Source organism: Rhinolophus ferrumequinum, chromosome 2, assembly GCF_004115265.2.
Source record: "Rhinolophus ferrumequinum isolate MPI-CBG mRhiFer1 chromosome 2, mRhiFer1_v1.p, whole genome shotgun sequence".
In the NCBI taxonomy this organism is placed as follows: Eukaryota; Metazoa; Chordata; class Mammalia; order Chiroptera; family Rhinolophidae; genus Rhinolophus; species Rhinolophus ferrumequinum.
This window is the reverse complement of record NC_046285.1, coordinates 29,648,785-29,671,419: the sequence shown is the minus strand read 5'-3', so window position 1 is coordinate 29,671,419 and position 22,635 is coordinate 29,648,785. Positions and strand designations below refer to the sequence as shown.

Genomic DNA, 22,635 nt, shown 5'->3' with positions numbered 1-22,635 from the left:
ATGAATTAAGTGGTCAGAAAACATTAGCCATAGATGTATCAAATAGCCATCTGTAAGCAACAGACTGTCCCAGAGATGAAGGGAGAAGAATAAAAGATCATCCAAGGGAGAAGGGACCTTAGAAATCCTTTTACAGATGATGGCACAAAGAGGGCCATAATGGCTCAGTGTCTTGCCTGAGGTCACACAGGTGGTCAGCAGCCATACCAGGGCCAGACTCAGGTTCTGTCTGACACAGCTCAGTGCCCTGGAGGAAGAAAAAGCAAGAGATCTCCAAACTGACTTTCCACTTAGGTATATACTAAAAGTCTTATCTCCTTCAATAATTGTAAATTATGAAGTTGTAAGTATTAACATGTGAATAGACGATTCTCTCAGCAGAATAAGAAACAGCTATTCTGCAAACACTGTGTCGTTTGGGGACAGGGGAGGGGTGAAACAATTATCCATATCAAACACTTTAGGACCTGGCCTATTTCTCAAAAATAATAGTCCAGAATGACAGACCATTTCAACAGAGCTCCAAGACAGCCACCACAGAATGAGTCCAAAAGTGGGGCCCAGACTCATTGGTCAGCTCTGCCCACACAGCTTGAAGACAGGTCACAGAAGCAGTGGAGCAAATGACTAGAGTACGCTGGGCAAGACGTGGAGACCAGACTCCAGAGATTGATCATTCCAGAAACAATGCCACATGTAACCGCTGCCAGTTCAGCTTGCCATTTCCCATCAACCTACCTGCCAAGTCTCTCCTTCCCCTTTGGGCTCTCCATGCCATCCTCTCCCACCTCTCCCATCTTTCCAACCTCTCTTCCCACTAACCTTCACCGATTATCCTGCATCACAACCCGATGCCCGGGAAGATAGATCCTCAGTGCTTTCCCCAGGCTTTCCCTTCCTCCTACCGTATTTCCCCAAAAATAAGACCGGGTCTTATATTAATCTGTGCTCCAAAAGACGCATTAGGACATATTTTCAGGGGATGTCTTATTGTTTCATGTACATCAATCTACATTTCTTCAAATACAGTCATGTCATCTTCTTCTGGAGCATCGTCATATGTACTAAATGCATCTGTCTGGCTGACAATCTCAATTGGGGCTTATTTTCAGCGTAGGTCTTATTTTGGGGGAAACACTGTAGTATGCCTGCTAGCTGCTATTCTATGATACCTTTCCCCTCATTAAAACTGTTTGGAAAAATCTTTTCCCAGAAATGCCAACCCTTTCATGAAGCCACCCTACAATAAGATGCCCTCTTTCCATCCTCTGCACTCCCAGAACCTTCTAGATCTTTCTAAGGCATTTGATAAATTCTAGTTCACTCCCCTCGCAAGACTCTCTCCTTTACAGCTTTATACTGTTAGTGCATCACTAACAAGTGGTCAGCTCTCAGTAAACACTGGTTGCTAGCACAGAGGTCAGAATGGTGGCTGGGAAACTGACATGCAGCAGAGGAAACTAGAAAGGCAATGAAGGGTGAGTACAACAGCACAGACTGACTATGTGCCAGAATTATTCTCAGTGTTTAACATATGTTAACTCACTCAGTCCTCAAGACAACCCCACAAGGTAGGTGCTGCTATTATCTCCACATTACAGAGGCGGAAACTGAGGCACAGACGAGCTGAGTAACTTGCCCAATGTCAAACGGTGTGGTTATGAATTAAACCAAGCCAGCTGGCCCTGTATATTGTTTCTCTACAACACTGTTCCTTCTAACCCTGCATCCCTGAAAACCATTTTGATGGTTCTACCCACTATATGCATTGCCTTTCTGAATCAAAAACATGCTCTGTAACTTGCAATTATGGTACCTACTGCTTCAAATATTCTCACTTACTGCTTTCTGAACCAAAAATTATAGATCAATTCTGGCCAGATCTGTCATGACATTAATAATATATGACAAATTCTCAAATCCAAAATGTTGCTTAAACAGAGAGAACTATAGATGTTTCAAATGGAATGGGCCTCAGGCCATTCACCTAGCTCAATATTTGCCATAATTTCCATTTCTAAATCCTGAAATATATACCAGAAGTAACTGCGAGCATACACATCTAACAATCATTCTGAATATTATTTTGATAGATTTATAGGATTAATATATAACTACGGTATATGTTATTGATACACACTGTTAGTTGTTTGTCACACGTTTAAGGTGTTTTTTAGCAATCATAAAGGAATTTGGGACTCCCACTATGGGTAGGAGAATATAGAAAAGATACATTTGGGTTACAACTACATTCAAATTAAATGAAACAGCAATTACCTATGTAATTGAGGTTTTAAATAATCTAATACTAAACATCCTAGTAACAGAAGCAAAAGTTTTGTTAACTGTGACTAAGCTCGGTAAATTTCTCAATCTTCCATCAAAACAGTCAGAGAGCGGAGGATGTATAAAGATTTCGGCTTTACAAATGTATACTCTTTCCCAGAAAAAAAATAGAAAAATAAATTTATCGGTAGGTTCAACTTTGAAGTTAGGAGAGTCTTACAACAGGATAGACATTAAATTTCAATTACCAGGAATTTTAAAAGTGGCATACAAATGACCAAAAAGTTAAATTAAATTACAATCTTAGCAAAGCAGGAGAAAAGGAAGACAAGGATCTGAGGAGTTTGTGGCAGCAAGAGATATTTTCCTTTCCCTGATGAAGAGAAAACTAGTGAAAACAGCAAAAAGACAGAATAGTAATCACAGCAGGGGAAATACGAGAGACAGCACGTATCCAAAACTTACCCAACTCGGTCTGTTTACTCAACACTTTATTTCCCCCGCTTTGCCAGTTTTAAATGAGACAGCGGCTGGGCTTTTGTTGTTGCTGTTTCTGTTCTTTTGATCCCAGAGCCCCATGAAACTTAAACTGTGTGTTGGATAGGATCTGGCCCCCTCTCGCATTAGCGGGGAGGGAGGGAAAGTTTAAAACTTGGATCCTTGTTTGCTTTTGCGGGGAAATGAATAAATAATAAGTGGCCAGGAGAGGACGTGGGGGACGTGCTCAGCTGAAGTCCGGCCCGCGAAGGGGCTGCACACTTCCTCAGCGCAGCTGTCCAGATGTGCCTCATCTGGTTCCCCGCGGGGCACAAACCTCGGCAGCTGCGGCTACCCAAACCTCCAGCTGATTGGTGGCCGTGGCGCCTCGCTCGCCGCCTAGTGGCCCGCCAGCCCGCCACTCCAGCCGGCCTAGGGCCCGCCCCCGCCCGCCGGGCCAGCTCGCTCCATCCTCTTCAGGAACCTGGAAGTGCAGCGCGGGCGCTGATGTGGCACTTGGCGGCCTCAAGCCCTAGAGGGGCCCGGGGCCGAAAGGGGGCCCTCCGCACCCAGGCCCGTGTTGTATCCATCCTTTTAGGCAGTTAGGCTGTTTTGTTTAAACAGCATGATTTAAATCGTTTCTTGGGATGACATCAAGGCGCGCCTGGCGCTCGCTTAAATTCCCTGCGGTGCCGAGGGGAAGGGACTTGGGCTCCGGGATGCCCATGCTCCAACAGGGCCGGCAGGACACGCTTCAGGAGTTCCTTCTCCCCACTTTCTCCAGGGAGCGAATTTTAAAATTAAAGAGTCTGTTCCTGAGGACAGTATTCTTTTGTTGCAGAAAAGCCTTAATGAATCCTTCCTTGAACTCCTTGTTAACTAGATGGTGGTTGTTTCTGCGGAGAAGCGCAGGGTTGGTTACAGTGCTTTGGTTGGTTTGGGTTTTTTGTTGTTGGGTGGTGGTAGTGGTAGGAAAAGGAAAAATGTTAGTTGGTTCTGTGATAATTTAAACAGCAGTGCAGTAAAAAATGTTTTGATCCTGGGGAAATCGTGGAAGGATTGACTGGTTGGTTGATTTGCAAATTAATTGCCATTATAACTTAAGGATGTTTACAGATATATGACGTCAATGAAATATTAAGATGGCAAGAGCACATTCATTGGATAGTTAAGATAATAATAGCTATACCACAGCCAAACACTACACAAAAAAACTGTGGCTCCGCCCACATCCCCACCAGCAGAGGCCAAGAGGAGAAACTAGACTTTTACCCTCACAAGACTATAATAAAGTGAAAACAAGGAGCTAGGTTTTTAAAAAGATCAATATAATTGGCAGTTAGCACAACTGACAAAAAGAGACGAGAGAGAGAGAGAGAGAGAGAGAGAGAGAGAGAGAGAGAGAGAGAGAGAGAACGCGAATTACCAATGAGGGACGAACCAGGATCTCACTACAGACCTTGCAGGCATCAAGAAGAAAATAAGACAACTCAACACATAAATATGACTTAAATGAAATGGACCGTTCCTTGAAAAACACAAGTTACCACAATTCACTCAATATGAAATAAATAATTTGAATACCCCTATAACTATTAAGGAAATTTAATTCATACTTTAAATACATCCAAAAAATAAATCTCCAGGCCCAGATAGGTTTCACTGTAGAACTCTACCAAATGTTTAAAGAAGAATTAACACTAATTTCACATAATAATCTTTTTCAGAAAATAAGAGAGACTAGTTCCCAATTCACTTTGTGAAGACAGTGTTACTCTGATGTATAACCAAAGAAACACAAAACAAAACATGAAAACTGCTCACCAATATCCCTCCTGAATATAGACATGAAAAATCTTAACAAAATATTAGCAAATAGAATTCAGCAATATATAAAAATAATTACATACCATAACCGAGTGGGTTTTTTTCCAGGGATAACAGGCTTCTTCAATATTCAAAAATCAATCAATATAACATGATATTGACAGCCTACAGAATAAAAATCACATGCAAACATATCAACTGATGTAGAACAAGCATTTGACAAAATTCAGCACCATAAAAATGCTCATAAAAATAGGAATAGAGAGACATTTTCATAATTTGACAAAGAGCACCTACAAAAAACATACAGCTAACATTACATGTACTGTGAAAGACTAGATGCTTTCCATACCTACTTTGTTATTCTATTTATATAACATCCTTGCAATGACAAAATTATAGAAATGGAGAACAGATTCATAGTTGCCAGGGGTTAGAAAGGTGGTGGAGTGGGAGGGAAATGAGTGTGACTATAAAAAGGCAACATAAGGGATCCTCGTGATGAGGGAAATATTCTGTAGCTTGACTGGATCCATGGACTGTTGTTGAGATGGTGTACTATAATCCTGCAAAATGTTACCATTGGAGAAGACTAGTTAAAGGGTACCTAAGATCTCTCTGTATTATTTCTTACAATTGTATGTGCACCTATAATTATCTCAAAATTAAAAGTTTAATTTAAAAAAAAATGTTTCTGACTCTCTCCCTCACCTCCTCCTTGTTCACACTACTTAGTAAAGCAGTTTTGTCACTGAATGCAGCTCTCTCCAGAAAGGAATAATTGCCTCTCAGACTTTCTGGGTCGTGTTCTGGATGAAATGTGTAGAGCGTTATACAGAAGTATTTTAAAAATTGGGAATTCCGCCTTGACCATTTGGGGGCATGAAGTTATTCTTTTCCCTAATGGCAACACTAGGCCAGCTGAGCTGGTACATCCTCCACACAGCAGCCTGACCCAAAGGGAGTCTAGGGATTCAAACTTAATTCTGGCTCAGCCAGCTGCCTTCTCTTGTTGGATTGACACAGTCTTAGATCATAAGGATAAAGAACAGTTTAGTACACTGCTCACCAAGTCCTCCTACAGTAGCTTGTGCAGGTCCAAATGGGGAACAAGGGATCTCTGTAAGTTTCATTAAAATGTGCTTGTCCCTCTTATACCTTACCCTCTGGACAAAAGATGTGGGTATGAAAACAAACAAAAAGATGTGGGTGTGCATAGAATATGATTGGGAAAGAGGTACATTTATAGCTACTGGAATGAACACACTGATTTTACAGAGGTGAATAGAGAACAATAACCCTGGCACCTGAGGAGGGACACCGCAAACCCTGGGACATAGGAAGGAGTAGGGGAACATTAATTATATTTTGTCTTTCATAGCTGCCCCTGGAGCCTTTCCTTGTTCCCAAGGAAAATGCCTTGATGCAACTCTCCCAAAGTGTTGCAAGCATCTTAGATAACACTGTGGGTCTGTCATTCCCTGTCAAATAGCTCTGACCTTAATTTGATAGCCATTCCCCTTTCCCTTACCAAAAAGTCTATTGGAAACAGCAAAAGATAGCTCCAGCTTCTGTACCTTGCCCACAGAACACCTGTCAACACCTCTGAATGTCTTCTTCACTCCCATTCTCAGTCATCCCTTGAGATGAGAAAATTGCCACTCAAATATCGGACAAACAGGACAGATTAGACTGACTACCCTCAGGTAGTTTTTACAAAAACAAGGAATAACCTCAATTACTCTAATTTAACTGGGAAAAATAAGGCTTCCCAGCTAGTCAGGAGGCCACATTGGAGGCACTGTCAATCTGTGACCCCCAACCCTCAATGATACAGACTTCCCTGAGCAGCCCCAATAATTATCAACACCCTGGTCTTTCCAGGGACACCATGTGTGTCCAGCAGGAAGGTAATTCTTGAAATGAAAGCCAAGCATTAATGTGTTTCCCTCCCCAAAATACCGTGAGTAGCCTCTTTGGAATGGTCATAAGAGATCTACAAGTGTCTAAACGAACACTACTAGCAGTTCAGTAACTTTCAAATCACAGAGGAGTTCTGTGATTTGAAACAACAAGACTACCCTTGGTTACTTGGAGAAACTTCCCAGAAGGATAAGTGACTCAGTACTTATGCACACCCTGCTAGCAATTTTCCCTACAATAGGAGTCATCCGAGTAGAAAAGATGGTGCAAAATTTACTCTTTACTTTAGCCGAAGGAAACGATGATACCACTTTCGTCCTCAAAGGCATTCAGGTCAGCTTCAGCTCACTGGCCAGGATTGGTAGGGATGATAGACTGTCTCCTATGGGCCAAGGCAGAGTCTGTACAATTGCAAATATATACCGCTGAATCTAGATTAAGGCCTCGGGCCAAGTGGAAAGGTCAACACAGAAATGTAAAGAGAAAGCCTCTTGGCTGTCTAAGGTAGACCCTGATGGTTTATGGGGTTTATGGGATATTCTGCTGGTTGAATCCAGGACCCTGGTGGAGACGGAGGAGGGTTTGAGGTTACTGTTGCAGCCAATCCTGCTGCTCAAAGTCCTGTGGATCGTAGCCTTATTTAAATGATGTCTGAGCCAAATTAAACAGATCTCATCCCAGCCCCTGTTGATCAGATTAATCAGATGGGCGATGGCATGGCATACTCATGGGAAAATATGTTCCAACTGAAGAAGATGTAGAAACAAGGGATGTATATTTTTGGGGAGACAATTCTCCATGGATGCCTCAGGTTTCTTCTGCATGTCTTGTGAGCAGAAGAACTGACAGCCTTTCTTCCAGTCTATCTTCTCAAGAATGTTTGCAGAGCAAACAGCCTTGGAAAATAGAAATAATGTCTTCTTCCAGAACAGAGGGCATTTTTGTCTGATAATACAGATAATGTATCCTTCCAGGGCGGAGGTTAGAAAAGTGTGCTTGTAAGCCACTCTAAAATATTAGGGTTTTCTAAACTCAGGAACACACTATATGTTCAAGCATCAACTGTCTCCCATTCTGTATGATTTGGGGTTCTGAGAACCAGCTCAAATGATACCTTGGCTGCTGTCATTACTGAGTAATTCACTGCCCTTTATCTCTGACCTGGGAGTCTCGTGTTCTTTGTCACCATCCATGACACTGTGGCAGACTAACTTGTTAGATGACATGGAGGTAAAATCTCAGCGTCTCCACAGTTGTTGACAGGAGCACCCTGTCTATTAGCCATCAACACCCATCCCTGTGGTTGTGACTCTGACCTTGTTTCCCTTTACAGTCATTAAATCCACTCTTGCATCTGAGATTAGTTGTCTCACCTGCACTCCCATATTCTGAAATCCTATTATTGCTTTTAGGGAGCCCAGGACTATGGCAGCATCTCCTACCATCAGCCCTAGCCTGCAGTGAACAGCCATCACTGCTCAAAGACACCAAATGCCCCATCCCTTTACTAGTAAATTCCTTAATACCTTAATCAATGGAGTGTCCTCTGGGCCCTGTTGGATAACGTGATCAAGGGATGGGTTCTCTTGTCTCATATCATAAATCCACTCTAATTTCAAATTGTTGAGCCCTCTGACCCCTTCCTCAATCCTCTGCCAAGGTAGTTCTGGCATTTCCAACTCTTTTACTATCAATCTTGCCTAAGCTTCAAGGAGGCATTCCAGCAGGCTACTAAGACAGACTCCAAGTGTCCTCACCAGGTTATTAAATTCTAAGCCATAAGAGTGCTACCATGTCAATAAACTCTTCCCTATCTGGTTTTATATTTCACCCCATGTACTCCAGTGTTTACATATAGTCTGCTGGTTTCTGCTAGTTCATTTTAGCTGCGTCCCACAATTCTTTGGGGGAAAGAAGATATTTTATCTTGGTGACAGAACTGTATTTCTCCACTTGGACTATCTGTTTAGAGGTAGTGAAATATAGTGGGCAAACTTTAAGAAGGATGAACAGTGCCCTGTGAAGCAACCACCTCAGAGGGTCTTTCATGGTTACCAGGCAAAATGAGACTACTCTCCTCTAACAAAGAAAAGGCAACTGATTCTGCCAACCTAAGTGTTTAGGGAAATCGAGAGCTCAAGATTCTCTGGCATATCTACTCAAATATCTCCCTTGCAGGTCTCAGAGTATCACGTCTTGGTCAGGGCTCTGGTTTTAGCATAGGAGACATATCAAAGCTACTTGTTCACTTTCCTTCACAGTTCTACTATGTTTTCTACTAAATTTCAAACTTGATTTTCATCACCAGAACCCTGATCCCTGCAATTAATGAGGGTCTCTTTAAACACTGCCTTTGAGGTCTTTTAGCTTTCATAGCTTGGATCAAGTTAATGGTTGGCTGAATTGAGCCTGTCTGTCTCTTCTTTGAGGATTTGAGGCAATTAACAAAAGCCTGCCAACTCTATAATTCTTGTGATTTAGTCTCTTAATACTATTTCTGGCCCTGTTGCGTTCCAGTGTTTCCTCTTCCATTTATATCTCATCCAATGCATGAAAGTTGAGAATCTGAGTAATTGTGATGCTAGGGTGTGCCAGAGATTATCACTGCTCCTTTTCCACAGCGAGGAGATCCTTGGTGTCATTGCATCAGTAAGTGATCTGATTCTAGAGGCCAATCTTACTTATCAGTTTTCCATATCATTTCCAGTAGCGTGCTTTAGTTTGGGTTTCCTTTCCCACCTCCCTCCCAATAAAAAATCAGAGCCTGGGTAAAAACTTGGATGCAGATAGTTCACTTGCTAGGTGATTCCAGAAAGCAGGAGTAAGGGAGCAGAGAGAGCAAGACAAGAAAGGAGGAATAGCCATTGATAGGTTTTGTTACTAAGGACATCATTGTTGGTCATAGGGACTGGCATACACAAATGACCACTTAAGAATCCTACAGAGGGGCGGCCAGATAGCTCAGCTGGTTAGAGTGCGAGCTCTGAACAACAGGGTTGCCAGTTCGATTCCCACATGGGCCACTGAGCTGCACCCTCCACAACTAGATTGAAGACAACGAGCTGCAGCTGAGCTTCTGTAGTGGCGGCTGGATGGCTTAGTTGTTTAGAGCCCGACCTCTCAACGGCAACTGGACATGGAGCTGAGCTGTGCCCTCCACAACTAGATTGAAGAACAACAACTTGGAGCTGATGGGCCCTGGAGGAACACTGTTCCCCAATAAAAAAAATTTTTTTTTAATTTTTTTTTTTTTTTTAAAAAAAGAATCCTACAGAATGTTTCCCATAATTGTCCTCTTAAAGGCTGGAGCATTTATTTACTAGCTCCTGTCATCCATTGGATAGTAAAGAAGAAAGAAAGGAAGGAAGGAAGGGAAAGGAAGGAAATATGGTGGCTTATTATATAATTTCTTAAAGGATTTAAGGCTTCTTCCAAAATAAATATGGAAAAAAATGTTTAGAAAAGAAAGACTCGAAAAACATTGCCAAAATATGCATCACATGTATGCCTAGGTAATTGGGTTTTGGGTGATTTTTATCTGCTTCTTATCTTCTAATTTTTCAAAAATCAACATGTAGTATATTACACTTAAAAATAATTTTGTTTTATTGTGCCTGCTTCCTTCCATGAACACACTAAAATTACAACTAAATTATAGAACAATGAACCTGGAGAATTATCTGTAGTGTAGCTGAACGGAAGTTTTATAATTAAGGATATACAGAAGCTATGTGAAGCTGGTAGGAGGGGCGGAGACGTGAAACAGGCCCCAAACCTCCCTGCGGCGGTTGAAAACCAGGAGGGAAATCTCAGCCATGGAGGTTCCCTCTGGAGAAGCTAGGGGCACCTGCCGCAAACCAGTCTCCCCAGCCCAGAGTACTGGTGCTGGAAAGAGGAGTCCCCACAACATCTGGCTGTGAAAAACAGTGGGTATTCTGACCATTCGGGTGAGATGGAAGGCGGCGGGAAACCCAGGCATTCTCTTAAAAGACCCACACACAGACTTTCTCATTCCCAGTCATTCACTTTGGGCTCCCGCAGAGGGACATTTAATCAGGGGGTGTTGGAGACATACAGGGAGCAGACTGAGTTGTGTTACATCAGGTTGAGAGCTGGAAGACAGTCACCAATTCCCTGCAAGGAGGTCCTCCTCCCGTGCAGCCAGCAGGCAAGCGCCATCTTTCCTGTGTTGAGCCCACCCCCTACGCTTACTGCCAAATCTGAATCTGATTGGTCTGGTGAGCTTTGAAGCTCTACCCTGCTGACTCACCGTGACCCTACCCTACCCAACTTCCCCAACACATCACATATCTGATAAGAACGTATATCCAGAAAATATAAAGAACTCTTAAAAATCAAAAATTAACAAAATACAACCCAGTTTTTTTAAATGGGCAAAATATTGGAACAGAATTCATTAAAAAAAGATATACTGATGTCAAATAAGCATTTGAAAAGATGTTCAATATTTGTTCAGTCATTTGGGAAATGGAAAATTGAAACTACAATGAGATACCACTACATACCTATTAGAATGGCTAAAATTAAAAAGATTGACCACAACTGTTGGTAAGGATGTGGGATAATTAGAATACTGCCGGGGGGATGTAAAATACTACAACTACTTTGGAAAATAGTTTGATAGTTTCTTAAAAAGCTAAACATAAATTTACCATATGGCCCAGCCATTCCATCCCTAAATGAATGAAAGCGTATGTCCACATACAACTAATGATGTATATAGAAACTTTATTTGTAATAACCAAAAACTAGAAAAAACCCAAGTGCCCATCAATAAGTGAGGACATAAACAGATTGTGGCACCTCCATAGAATACTCCTCCATAGAATACTACTCAGCAATAATCAACATGGATGAATCTCAGAATAATAGGGCAGAGTGAAAAAAGTCAGACAAAAAAAATTCATTCTGTGTGATTCCATGTCTACAAATTTCTAGAAAATGCAAATTAATTTATAGTGACAGAAAGTAGATCCGTGGTTGTCTGGCTCAGTGTAGGAGGGTTATGGGAAGAAGAAAGAGGGAAGGCTTACTGAGGAGCATGAGTGTATACATGTGTCAAAATTTATTAAATTGGCCAATTTTATGTTATGTATATTTCATTACAAATTTTAAAAATTATCCAATTGTACACTGTAATATGGGCAGTTTATTACATGACAATTATATCATAGTAAAACTGTTTTAAAATGGTGTTTTTAAATAAAATAATGCTATAAAAACATTGAGCACCAATACTTTGTGCCACAATTACTATTTCTTTTTGTGTTTGTGGTTTTTTTTAACTGGGGAATATTGGGGAACAGTGTGTTTTTTCAGGACCCATCAGCTCCATGTCAAGTCGTTGTTTTTCAATCTAGTTGTGGGGGGCACAGCTCATCTCCAAGTCAAGTCGTTGTTTTCAATCTCATTGTGGAGGGTGCAGTTGACTGGCCCATGTGGGAATCGTACCGGCAATCTTGTTAAGAGCTAGCACTTTAAACAACTGAGCCATCCAGCCACCCCCACTGTTTCTTAAGAATAAATTCCTATAAGGAAATTTACTAGGTCAACTAATAATGATAGTTTTAATGTTTTTAAGACACAAAGTACTTTCAAGAAAGGCTGAACAAATTTTTACTTTTAGTATCACATCTCACCCTCCTCAAACTCTAAGGATTAATTTTTTAAAACATTTGCAAATTTGAATTGTAAATAGCCTCTTATTTTCATTTACTATGCACCACCTACTAGTTATTATTATGGATACCATATTTTACACAGAAAATTGACAAACTAGAGAGGTTCAAGTGAAGGCACTTAGGGTGATGGGGCTGCGGAACTCAGGTTCCACGAGAAATGATGGATGGCACAGAATTTTCACCTGAGGAAACCCCATGAGACCAGGGAGCATGTGTGCTCTCCTGTAGGAAGTGCAGTGACATCATTCAGGAGAGGGACTAGACCTATTCAGAAGGGTACTCGAGGGAAAGAAAAAAAACCAAGTTCCATGTGGCTGGAGCTCTTACAAAAGGGAGATTGCAGCTCAGGATGAGAAAGGACCTTTTTTGTGGTGGTGGGGAGAGGGATGGCAGGATAATAACAGCATCAACTATGAGAGTTTCAACACAATGAAATAGGCTGCCTTCTAGCCCTGGCAGCCATCAAGAAGAGTCTGAAGCACACCTGCCAGACCCATTGCCAAAGGAGTGCCTGCCTCGACTAGGAATTTGAGTGTGATAGTCTTGAATCAGATGATCTTTATTTTTTCCCAGTTTTATTAAGATATAATTCACATGCATCACTGTATGTGTTTCAGGTATACAGTGTAAAGGTTTCACTTACATATATTGTGAAATGATTACCACAATAAGTTTAGTTAACATCCATCATCTCATATAGATATAATAAAAAGAACTGGGGAAAAAAAGATAATTTTTTTTCTATTGTAATGAGAACTCTTAGGTTTTACTCTCAACAGTTTTCATATATATCATACAGGAGCGGTACCTATAGTCATCATGTGTACATTATATCCCTAGTATTTATTTATCAGGTGATCTTTAAAAGTCCTGCGATTTCGCTACTGTCATACCCCCTCCTTAACATGTTGTTGGGTTTTTTTCTATTCACTCCTGCACTTCCCAGAAATACTGACTTGTCATTACCTTACTATGTTTGCAAATTGAGGGGTGAGAAAGTAAGCCACTTGCTTATAAGAACATAGTGAGCCGCCTTTAAACACATTAACTAATCACAGGTGGGAGATGTATTTCAGAGATGAGAAGAGAGATTCCTGGGAAAGTACTTGGTTGGCACCTTAATCATATGGAAACGGCTCATGACCTGTACATCATTATTACCCCTTAATGAATGGCTAACCAGTGCCCATCCCAAACGGAAAATCTAAACAAATAGACACAATAGTCATTATAAAGTTTTCATTTGTTTGCACTTATCCCTCCACCAAAACACTCGAAGGCAATTTACACAATAGCAATGAAAACATGAGCTGTGAAGAAAGATCTATAGTACATAAAACACTGAGGAGGGAGAACAAAGGGAGGAAGCGAGATTGAAACAATGTCTTTCTTCATTAAAGTTTGAAAACCAGCTGGATGGGTGTTTGACATCATGCTAAAAGGTTTTGATTTAATTCTTTAAATAATGAGGAGCCTGCCAAGGACTTCAAGATAAAGAGTGACACACTAATTTTTTTTTTTTTTTAACAAGTTATCCCTGAGGCAGGGATGTGTAGATTTTCGTTTACTATCTATCTGTCTTCTATCGCTGGAATGTGAGTTCCTGGAAGACAAGGATTTTTATCTGTTTTGTTCACTGTTGTAGCCCCAGCACAGCGCAGGCCGTCAAAACATCTTTGTTGAATGAACACATGGATCCTGGCAATCAGTAAGCATGGGAGAGACTCAGGGATCGTCAGCCAAGATAAGGTGGCTACACTCTGGGTTTTACACCACTTGCTAGCTGCTGGGCACATGCGTATGCACAGGCTGGGGCCAAAAGGCTGGGAAAAATAGAAGTTTCTCTGTTCATATTGTTGTTTTTTTCCCCCCTCACATCTCCCTATGTGCAGATGGAACACAACTCTGCTCAGCCAATTACTATGATAACTGGCTCCAAAGCTACAGCAGGAATTCAGCCAAAACAGAATTATGTAATGCAAGGTTAGAATACGATGTTAGAGACGGCAGCAAAATGGCGGCGTGAGGTGAGCCTCTGTAAAGCTCCCCTGGAATTTACAACTAATCAAACAACAATAACTCCACAAAGGACTCCCTGCACAGCAGACAGGCAAGACGAAGAGGCCCACTACTGAATTCACCTAAAGGTGGGTGAATTGCGTGAGTGGGGGAGGAGGGAAGGGAGAAGTGCGGAGACGGAGCTGCGCAGGTGCAGTACGCAGACCTAGCTCAGTGCCCCGAGCTCGCTGCATCCCGGAACTACGGCAGATGCCAGAGAGGGAAAAACTGGGACTGCTAGGGCTCCGCTTGTGGCCCACAGGGCTGAGGGGACAGCATATAACACGGCTGAACCCAACGCTCAGAGCAGAGACCTCGGAGAAAAGACTGAGGGAAGAAGGCTGAAAACGATGGTTTAAGCCCTCACTGCCAGCAGAGAATGGAAACCTTAGGCACTGAGACTAGTCGCCCCCTCCTTACCCTCCCAGAGCTCGCTCCGCCCCCACCTACCCGGTGCTAGAAGCAGAACAGTAGCAATGTCAGATCAAAAGAACAGAATATTTGCTGTTCTGAGAACTGTGGACCACAGACACAGATTCGTAGCCCAACTAGTTCCCACAAAGTGGAGAGAGCTGTGGAAGCAGGACAGGCTGTGGTGGTGGTTGCCGCCTTTGCTCTGGGCCACCTCTGACAACTCACCACACCCCTGGCCCCACCTATCTGGGCGGATCCCTGCAGTAGTAAACAGAACTGCTGCAACATACGGGCTCTGAATCTGGTGCAGGAAGAGCTTTGTAACTTCAAAAGCTCTCCGCATACCCACACAGACACTGCGCCCTGTCACCCAGGCGAACTATTAACAGAGGAGAAGCCGGTCTCCCAGGGAATCCCCCCATTGTGTGAGAAGCTGGAATAGTGCAGAGAAAACATAGCACTACCGTGTGAGAGAGAAAAAAAAGGCTGCAGTCGGAGAGAAAATAAAACATTCTACTAACAAGTACTGGAAAACAAAAGAAAGACCTCTTCCTATCAACCTGTTGCAGAAGCCACTCCTGTAGATGTCTAGGAAGAGAAATAATAAATCAGTAATTGCCATGAATAACCAAGGCAACAAGACAGCTCAGAAAGAAAGTGAAAAGTCTCCAGAAAAGGAACTTAAAGATATGGAAATATGTGACTTAAATGACAGAGAATTCAAGATTGCAGTTCTGAAAAAATTCAACGAGATGCAAGAAAGCACAGAAAGGCAGTTTAATGAACTCAGAAACGCAATCAAAGAACAACATGAGCATTTTACGAAAGAGATTGAAATTTTAAGAAAGAACCAAATAGAATTTCTGGAGATGAAGAACTCAATAGAAGAAATTAAGAATGAAATAGCCAGCTTAGGTAGTAGAGTTGACCAGATGGAGGAAAGAATCAGTGACATCAAAGATAGAAACCTGGAAATTACACAGATGGAAGAAGAAAGAGACTTGAGATTTAAAAGAAATGAAAGAACTCTACAAGAACTTTCTGACTCCATCAGAAAAAGCAATATAAGAATAATGGGCATACAAGAAGGAGAAGAAAGAGAGAAGAGAACAGAGAGTATATTCAAACAAATAGTCGATGAGAACTTCCCAAACTTGTGGAAAGAACTGGATCCTCAAATACGAGAAGCAAATAGAACACCTAATTACCTCAACCCCAACAGGCCTTCTCCAAGGCACATGGTATTGAAGCTGTCTAAAATCAACGACAAAGAAAGAATCCTCAAGGCAGCCAGGGAAAAGAAGATGGTAACCTACAAAGGAAAGCCCTTTAGATTATCATCAGATTTTTCAGCAGAAACTCAACAAGCCAAATATGGAAACAAATATTCAAACTATTGAAAGAGAGAAATTGTGAGCCAAGAATAATATATCCAGCATAGATATCCTTTAGATATGAAGGAGGAATAAAGACCTTTCCAGACATACAGGAGCTGAGGGAATTTTCTAATACACGACCTGCACTACAAGAAATTCTAAAGGAGGCTATTCAACCACCATCAACAGGGACAATTTGTGGCAACCAAAATATAAAAAGGGGGAGAGTAAAGGCCTGAACCGGAATATGGGAATGGAGAAAGTAAGCGTGCTGAAGAAAATGGAATACTCTAAATATCAAACTTTCTTTTACATAAACTTAAGGGTAACTACTCAAAAAAAAAATCCAGAACTGAAATATATACTGTAATAAAAGAAGAAACAGAGGGAAACATCATAGAATACCACCACACAGAAATAATAGACAACAACAAAAAGGCAAAGAAACAATGGAGACACAGCCTTACCAGAAAACTAAAGATAGAATGATAGGAAATCCTCATATATCAATAATCACCTTAAATGTAAATGGACTGAACTCACCAACAAAAAGGCACAGAAGAGCAGATTGGATCAAAAAACTAAACCCAACCATATGCTGTCTCCAAGAGACACATCTCAGCTACAAGGACAAGCATAGACTCAAAGTGAAAGGGTGGAAATTGACACTCCAAGCAAATGGTGCCCAGAGAAAATCAGGTGTAGCCATAATGATATCAGATGAAACAGACTTCAGGGTGAAAAAGATAACAAGAGACAAAGACGGACATTTCATAATGGTAAAGGGGACTATACAATAAGAAGACATAACAGTCATCAATATTTATGCCCCCAATCAGGGAACACCGAAATATACCAAGCAACCACTAACAGAACTAAAGGGAGAAATTGACCAAAACACAATTATACTAGGGGACTTAAATACATCATTGACAGCAATGGATAGATCATCCAAAGAGAAAATAAATAACGAAATAGCAGCCCTAAATGACACATTATATGAAATGGACATAATTGACATTTATAGAACACTTCATCCTAAAACATCAGACTATACATTCTTTTCTAGTATACATGGAACATTCTCAAGGATAGACCATATATTGGGACATAAAATCAGCCTCAGCAAATTTAAGAAGATTGAAATCATACCAAGCATATTCTCTGATCACAAGCCTTTGAAATTGGATGTCAACTGCAAAAAGAAAGCAGGAAAAAACACAAATACATAGAGATTAAACAACATACTTTTAAAGAACGACTGGGTCAAAGAAGAAATTGGAGGAGAGATCAAAAGATACATAGAAACAAATAACAATGAAAATACATCCTACCAAAATTTTTGGGATGCAGCGAAAGCAGTTTTAAGAGGGAAATTTATATCATTACAGGCCTATCTCAAGAAACAAGAAAAATCGCAAATAAATAACCTCATGTTACCCCTTATAGAACTAGAAAAAGAAGAACAAGGGAAACCCAAGGTCAGCAGAAGAAAGGAAATAACAAAAATCAGGGCAGAACTAAATGAAATACTGAACAAAAAGACAACAGAAAAAATTAATGTGACAAAGAGCTGGTGCTTTGAAAAGATTAACAAAATTGACAAACTCTTGTCTAGACTCACTAAGATAAAAAAAGAGAAGACAGTAATTAACAAAATCAGAAATGAAAAAGGGGAAGTTATCACGGACACCGCAGAAATACAAAGGATCATCCAACAATACTATAAAGGACTATATGCCCTCAAATTCAATAACCTAGAAGAAATGGACAAGTTCTTAGAAACATATAGCCTTCCAAGTCTGAACCATGAAGAACTGGAAAACCTAAACAGACCGATCACCAGTTAAGAAATTGAATCAGTCATCCAAAACCTTCCCAAAAGCAAAAGTCCGGTATCAGATGGCTTCACTAGTGAATTCTATCAAACCTTCAAAGAGGATCTAATACCAATCCTGTTCAAACTCTTCCAAAAAATTGGAGAAGAGACTCCCTAACTACATAACTACATTTATACTACATAAAATGAGTACTCCCTAACTCATTTTATGAGGCCAACATTACCCTGATACCAAAACCTGGTAAGGACAACACAAAAAAAGAAAACTACAGATCAATATCTCTGATGAATACAGATGCAAAAATCCTAAACAAAATTCTAGCAAATCGAATACAACAATGCATTAAAAAGATTATTCATCACGATCAGGTGGGGTTCATCCCTGGGGCACAAGGATGGTTCAACATCCGCAAATCCATCAATGTGATACATCACATAAACAAAATAAAGGACAAAAATCATATGATTATATCAATTGATGCAGAAAAAGCATTTGACAAGATACAACATCCATTTATGATTAAAACACTTAATAAAATAGGTATGGAAGGAAAATACCTTAACATAATAAAGGCCATATATGACAAACCCTCAGCTAATCTCATAATTAATGGTGAAAAACTGAAGCCCTTTGCTCTACGTTCAGGAACACGACAGGGCTGTCTCCTATCACCTCTGCTTTTCAACATAGTGTTGGAAGTCCTTGCCAGAGCAATCAGGCAAGAGAAAAATAAAAGGCATCCAAATTGTGAATGAAGAAGTTAAATTATCACTCTTTGCAGATGACATGATGCTATATATAGAAAACCCTAAAGACTCCACCAAAAAGCTATTAGAAACAATCAATGAATACAGTAAATTTGCTGGCTACAAAATCAATGTACAAAAGTCCATCGCATTCCTATATACTAACAATGAAATCTCAGAAAAAGAAATACAAAAAACAATTCCTTTTGCAATTGCAGCAAAAAGAATAAAATACCTAGGAATAAACTTAACCAAGGATGTGAAGGACCTATATGCTGAAAACCATAAGACATTTTTGAAAGAAATTGAAGAAGACACAAAGAAATGGAAAGACAGTCCGTCCTCATGGATTGGAAGAATCAACATAGTTAAAATGGCCATATTACCCAAAACAATATACAGATTTAATGCAATCCCCATCAAAATCCCAATGGCATTTTTTAAAGAAATAGAACAAAAAATCATCAGATTTGTTTGGAACCACAAAAGACCCCAAATAGCCAACGCAATGTTAAGAAAAAAGAATAATACTGGAGATATCACACTCCCTGACTTTAGCTTGTACTACAGGGCTACAATAATCAAAACAGCATGGTATTGGCAGAAAACCGGACACATAGACCAATGCAATAGAATTGAGAACCCAGAAATAAAACCACATAAATATGGACAGATAATTTTTGACAAAGAAGCTAAAAACATACAATGGAGGAAAGACAGCCTCTTCAATAAATGGTGCTGGGAGAATTGGATAGCCACGTGCAAAAGAATGAAACTGGACTGCTATCTGTCACCATGTACCAAAATTAATTCTAAATGGATCAAAGACTTAAGCATAAGACCTGACACAATAAACTGCATAGAAGAAAACATAGGTACTAAACTTATGGACCTTGGGTTCAAAGAGTATTTTATGAATTTGACTCCAAAGGGAATTGAAGTAAAAGCTAAAATAAACGAATGGGACTATATGAACTTAAAAGCTTCTGCACAGCAAAAGAAACCATCGACAAAATAAAGAGGCAACCAACTGAATGGGAGAAGTTTTTTGCAAACAGTGCCTCCGATAAGGGGCTAATATCCAAAATATACAAGGAACTCATGAAACTCAACAACAAAAAAACAAACAACCCTATTGAAAACTGGGCAGAGGACCTGAAGAGACATTTCTCCAAAGAGGACATACAAATGGCAAATAGACATATGAAAAAATGCTCAACATCACTAATCATCAGAGAAATGCAAATAAAAACCACAAAGAGACATCACCTCACCCCAGTCAGAATGGCTATCATCAAGACAAATAGTAACAAGTGTTGGAGAGAGAAAAAGGAACCCTCATGCACTGTTGGTAGGAATGCAGACTGGTGCAGCCGTTATGGAAGGCAGTGTGGAGGTTCCTCAAAAAATTATGAATAGAATTACCATATGACCCAGCAATCCCTCTCCTGGGTATCTGCCCAAAAAATCTGAAAACATTTATGCATAAAGGCACATGTGCTCCAATGTTCATTGCACCTTTGTTTACGGTGGCCAAGACATGGAAACAACCAAAATGTCCTTCAATAGATGAATGGATAAAGAAGTTTTGGTATATATACACAATGGAATACTATTCGGCAGTAAGAAAAGATGATATAGGAACATTTGTGACAACATGGATGGATCTTGAGAATATGATGCTAAGCGAAATAAGTCAGACAGAAAAAGCAGAGAACCATATGATTTCACTGATATGTGGTATATAAAGCAAAAACAACAAAAGAACAAGACAAACAAAAACTCATAGACACAGGCAATAGTTTAGTGGTTACCAGAGGGTAAGGGGGTTGGGGGGTGGGAGATGAGGGTAAGGAGGATCAATTATATGGTGATGGAAGGAGAACTGACTCTGGGTGGTGAATACACAATGGGATTCATAGATGATGTAATACAGAATTGTACACCTGAAATCTATGTAATTTCAGTAACAATTGTCACCCCAATAAATTTAATAAAATAAAATAAAATAAAGAATACGATGTTAAAAACAAAGACAGAGAAAAATCAGAATTTATAATTTCTCCCTACACCAGTTTAATATTTCCCATTGTGCAAAATGTAAATCTTCTGCACAGTATTTTAAGCCCTCTTTCTCCTTTTGTGTCCCATGGAGATAACCAGTTTGTTATCTTCCCTCATGTATACCTTTAAATACATTAATAAGTCATGATATTACCCAACCTTTAATGTGTTTAACGTCTGAGAGTTTTGGTAGGCGGTGCTGTAATTCTCTCCTTTCTGTTTGAAAGCAATGGTAATGATTTTGTCGTCGGAGGAACACTGAGGCTCCTCTCGCATCCTGCATTACCTGTCCAAATGTCAACTCAACTCTGCCCCCTAGAGGAGAGGAACCAGAGTGCCGTGATCATAACGGTGAAGTGTGTTAAGTTGGAAATTCTGACACTGGGCTTTTCCAGAGGACTGACACTTTCTATTGTATATGCTATTGAATTATTTGGAAGTGTGTCAGATATTGCTTTTATAAGTTTAAAAAGTTTCCATTCTAAGGCAGAAAATATTAACTACGAATACAATTTTCGATTCCTAGAGACTAATTTATAACTAACAGTGTCATACCTAAAATACGGAAAATTAATTCAAGTTTTAAGACCCTGGTTATTTAGAATAACACTTTCATATTATACATTTTAAGTCACTACTATGTGATAGGCACCTATTAAGTTCTGGGAATTTAAAGATGATTAATATGTGGTTCCTGCTACTAAGAATTCAAGTCTAGAAGACAGACAAGTAAGGAAATCATTACATTATATGATAAAACATGAATTATACTATATCACAGGAGAGAATATGAATGGGCAAAGCCATTTTTATTTGGAGAAGGAAGGAAGGAAGGAACGAAGGAAGGAAGGGAAGTAGGAAGGAAGAAAGGAAGGAAGGAGGGAAAAAAGGAGATATAATAAACTTTAAAATGTTGTAACTAGTGTTAGGCCAGTTAACCCCAAATAACACCATGGATTAATTAAATTCCAATGCTTTTCAAGCTCAGTAGAACTTAAAAAGTATAATTCAAATACTACAAAAGGAGGCTTGAGAGTTAGGATATAGAGCGTGCTGTCCAATGGAAATATGAGACATAGATGTAATATTTCCTAATAGTCATATTAAAAATGGGAGAGGAATAAGAGAAATTAATTTTAATCATCTATTTTATTTAACTAAGTATACGCAAAGTATTATTTTTTCTGGAATCAAGGCAAGATATAAAAGGCCTGAGATGGCATAACGGCAATGAAAATAGAGAGAACTAGGTAGATCCAAGTGATATTTAGAAACAAAATAGGCAGAAGTTGATTACTATTTGAATGGTGAATGAGAGAAGTCCAAGAGGGCTTCAAACTTGACCAGGTTCTTGCTTACCAAATGGTAAATGGTGCTACCATTCACTGACACAGATAACAGACGAGAAGGGCAGACTGGGAGTCGACAGGGCAAGAAGTAAGAGGTTACTTTTAAAAGATGACAGTGAGATGCCTGTGAAATCTGCAACTAGTTCTATGTCTGAGGGCCAGTTGTGCATCTGAGCGAGATCTACACCAGAGGGCTAGATTTGGGGATCATCAATACACAGGTAGTTGACATGGTGAGAATGTGTAAAATGGCCCTGAGAGAATAAGGAAAGCAATGGACAGAGTTCAGAGGAAAGCTATTGTTTAAGAAATAAGGATCTCTCACCAAAAACCAGGCAGGAGTGATCAGAGAGGTACAAGAAAACCCAGAAGAATATAGGTCACAACAGCCAAAGAGGGAGAGGATAGTTGGCAGTGTCAGATACTGCCAGAAAATCAAGCAAACCCAGCAAAGCGAAGTTTTCATACAACTTGGCAGTGAGGAGGTCATGAGTGACTTTGATGGGAACAGTTTCTATCGAGGGTAAGGATAAGAGTCACATTGCCACAGACAGAAAATCGAGAGGGACATG

General features: G+C 40.1%; 1 protein-coding gene across 2 annotated transcripts in view; it reads right to left on the bottom strand.

Annotated features, from left to right (window-relative positions):
* Positions 1-3,061, bottom strand: part of TMEM45A (transmembrane protein 45A) — an 86,951-nt gene extending 83,890 nt beyond the window's left edge. For both annotated transcript variants that reach the window (XM_033121956.1, XM_033121978.1), the window contains exon 1: positions 2,752-3,061. The gene's annotated coding sequence lies outside the window, so the exon portion shown is untranslated. The remainder of the gene's footprint in view (positions 1-2,751) is intronic.
* Between the last annotated feature and the right edge of the window lie 19,574 nt (positions 3,062-22,635).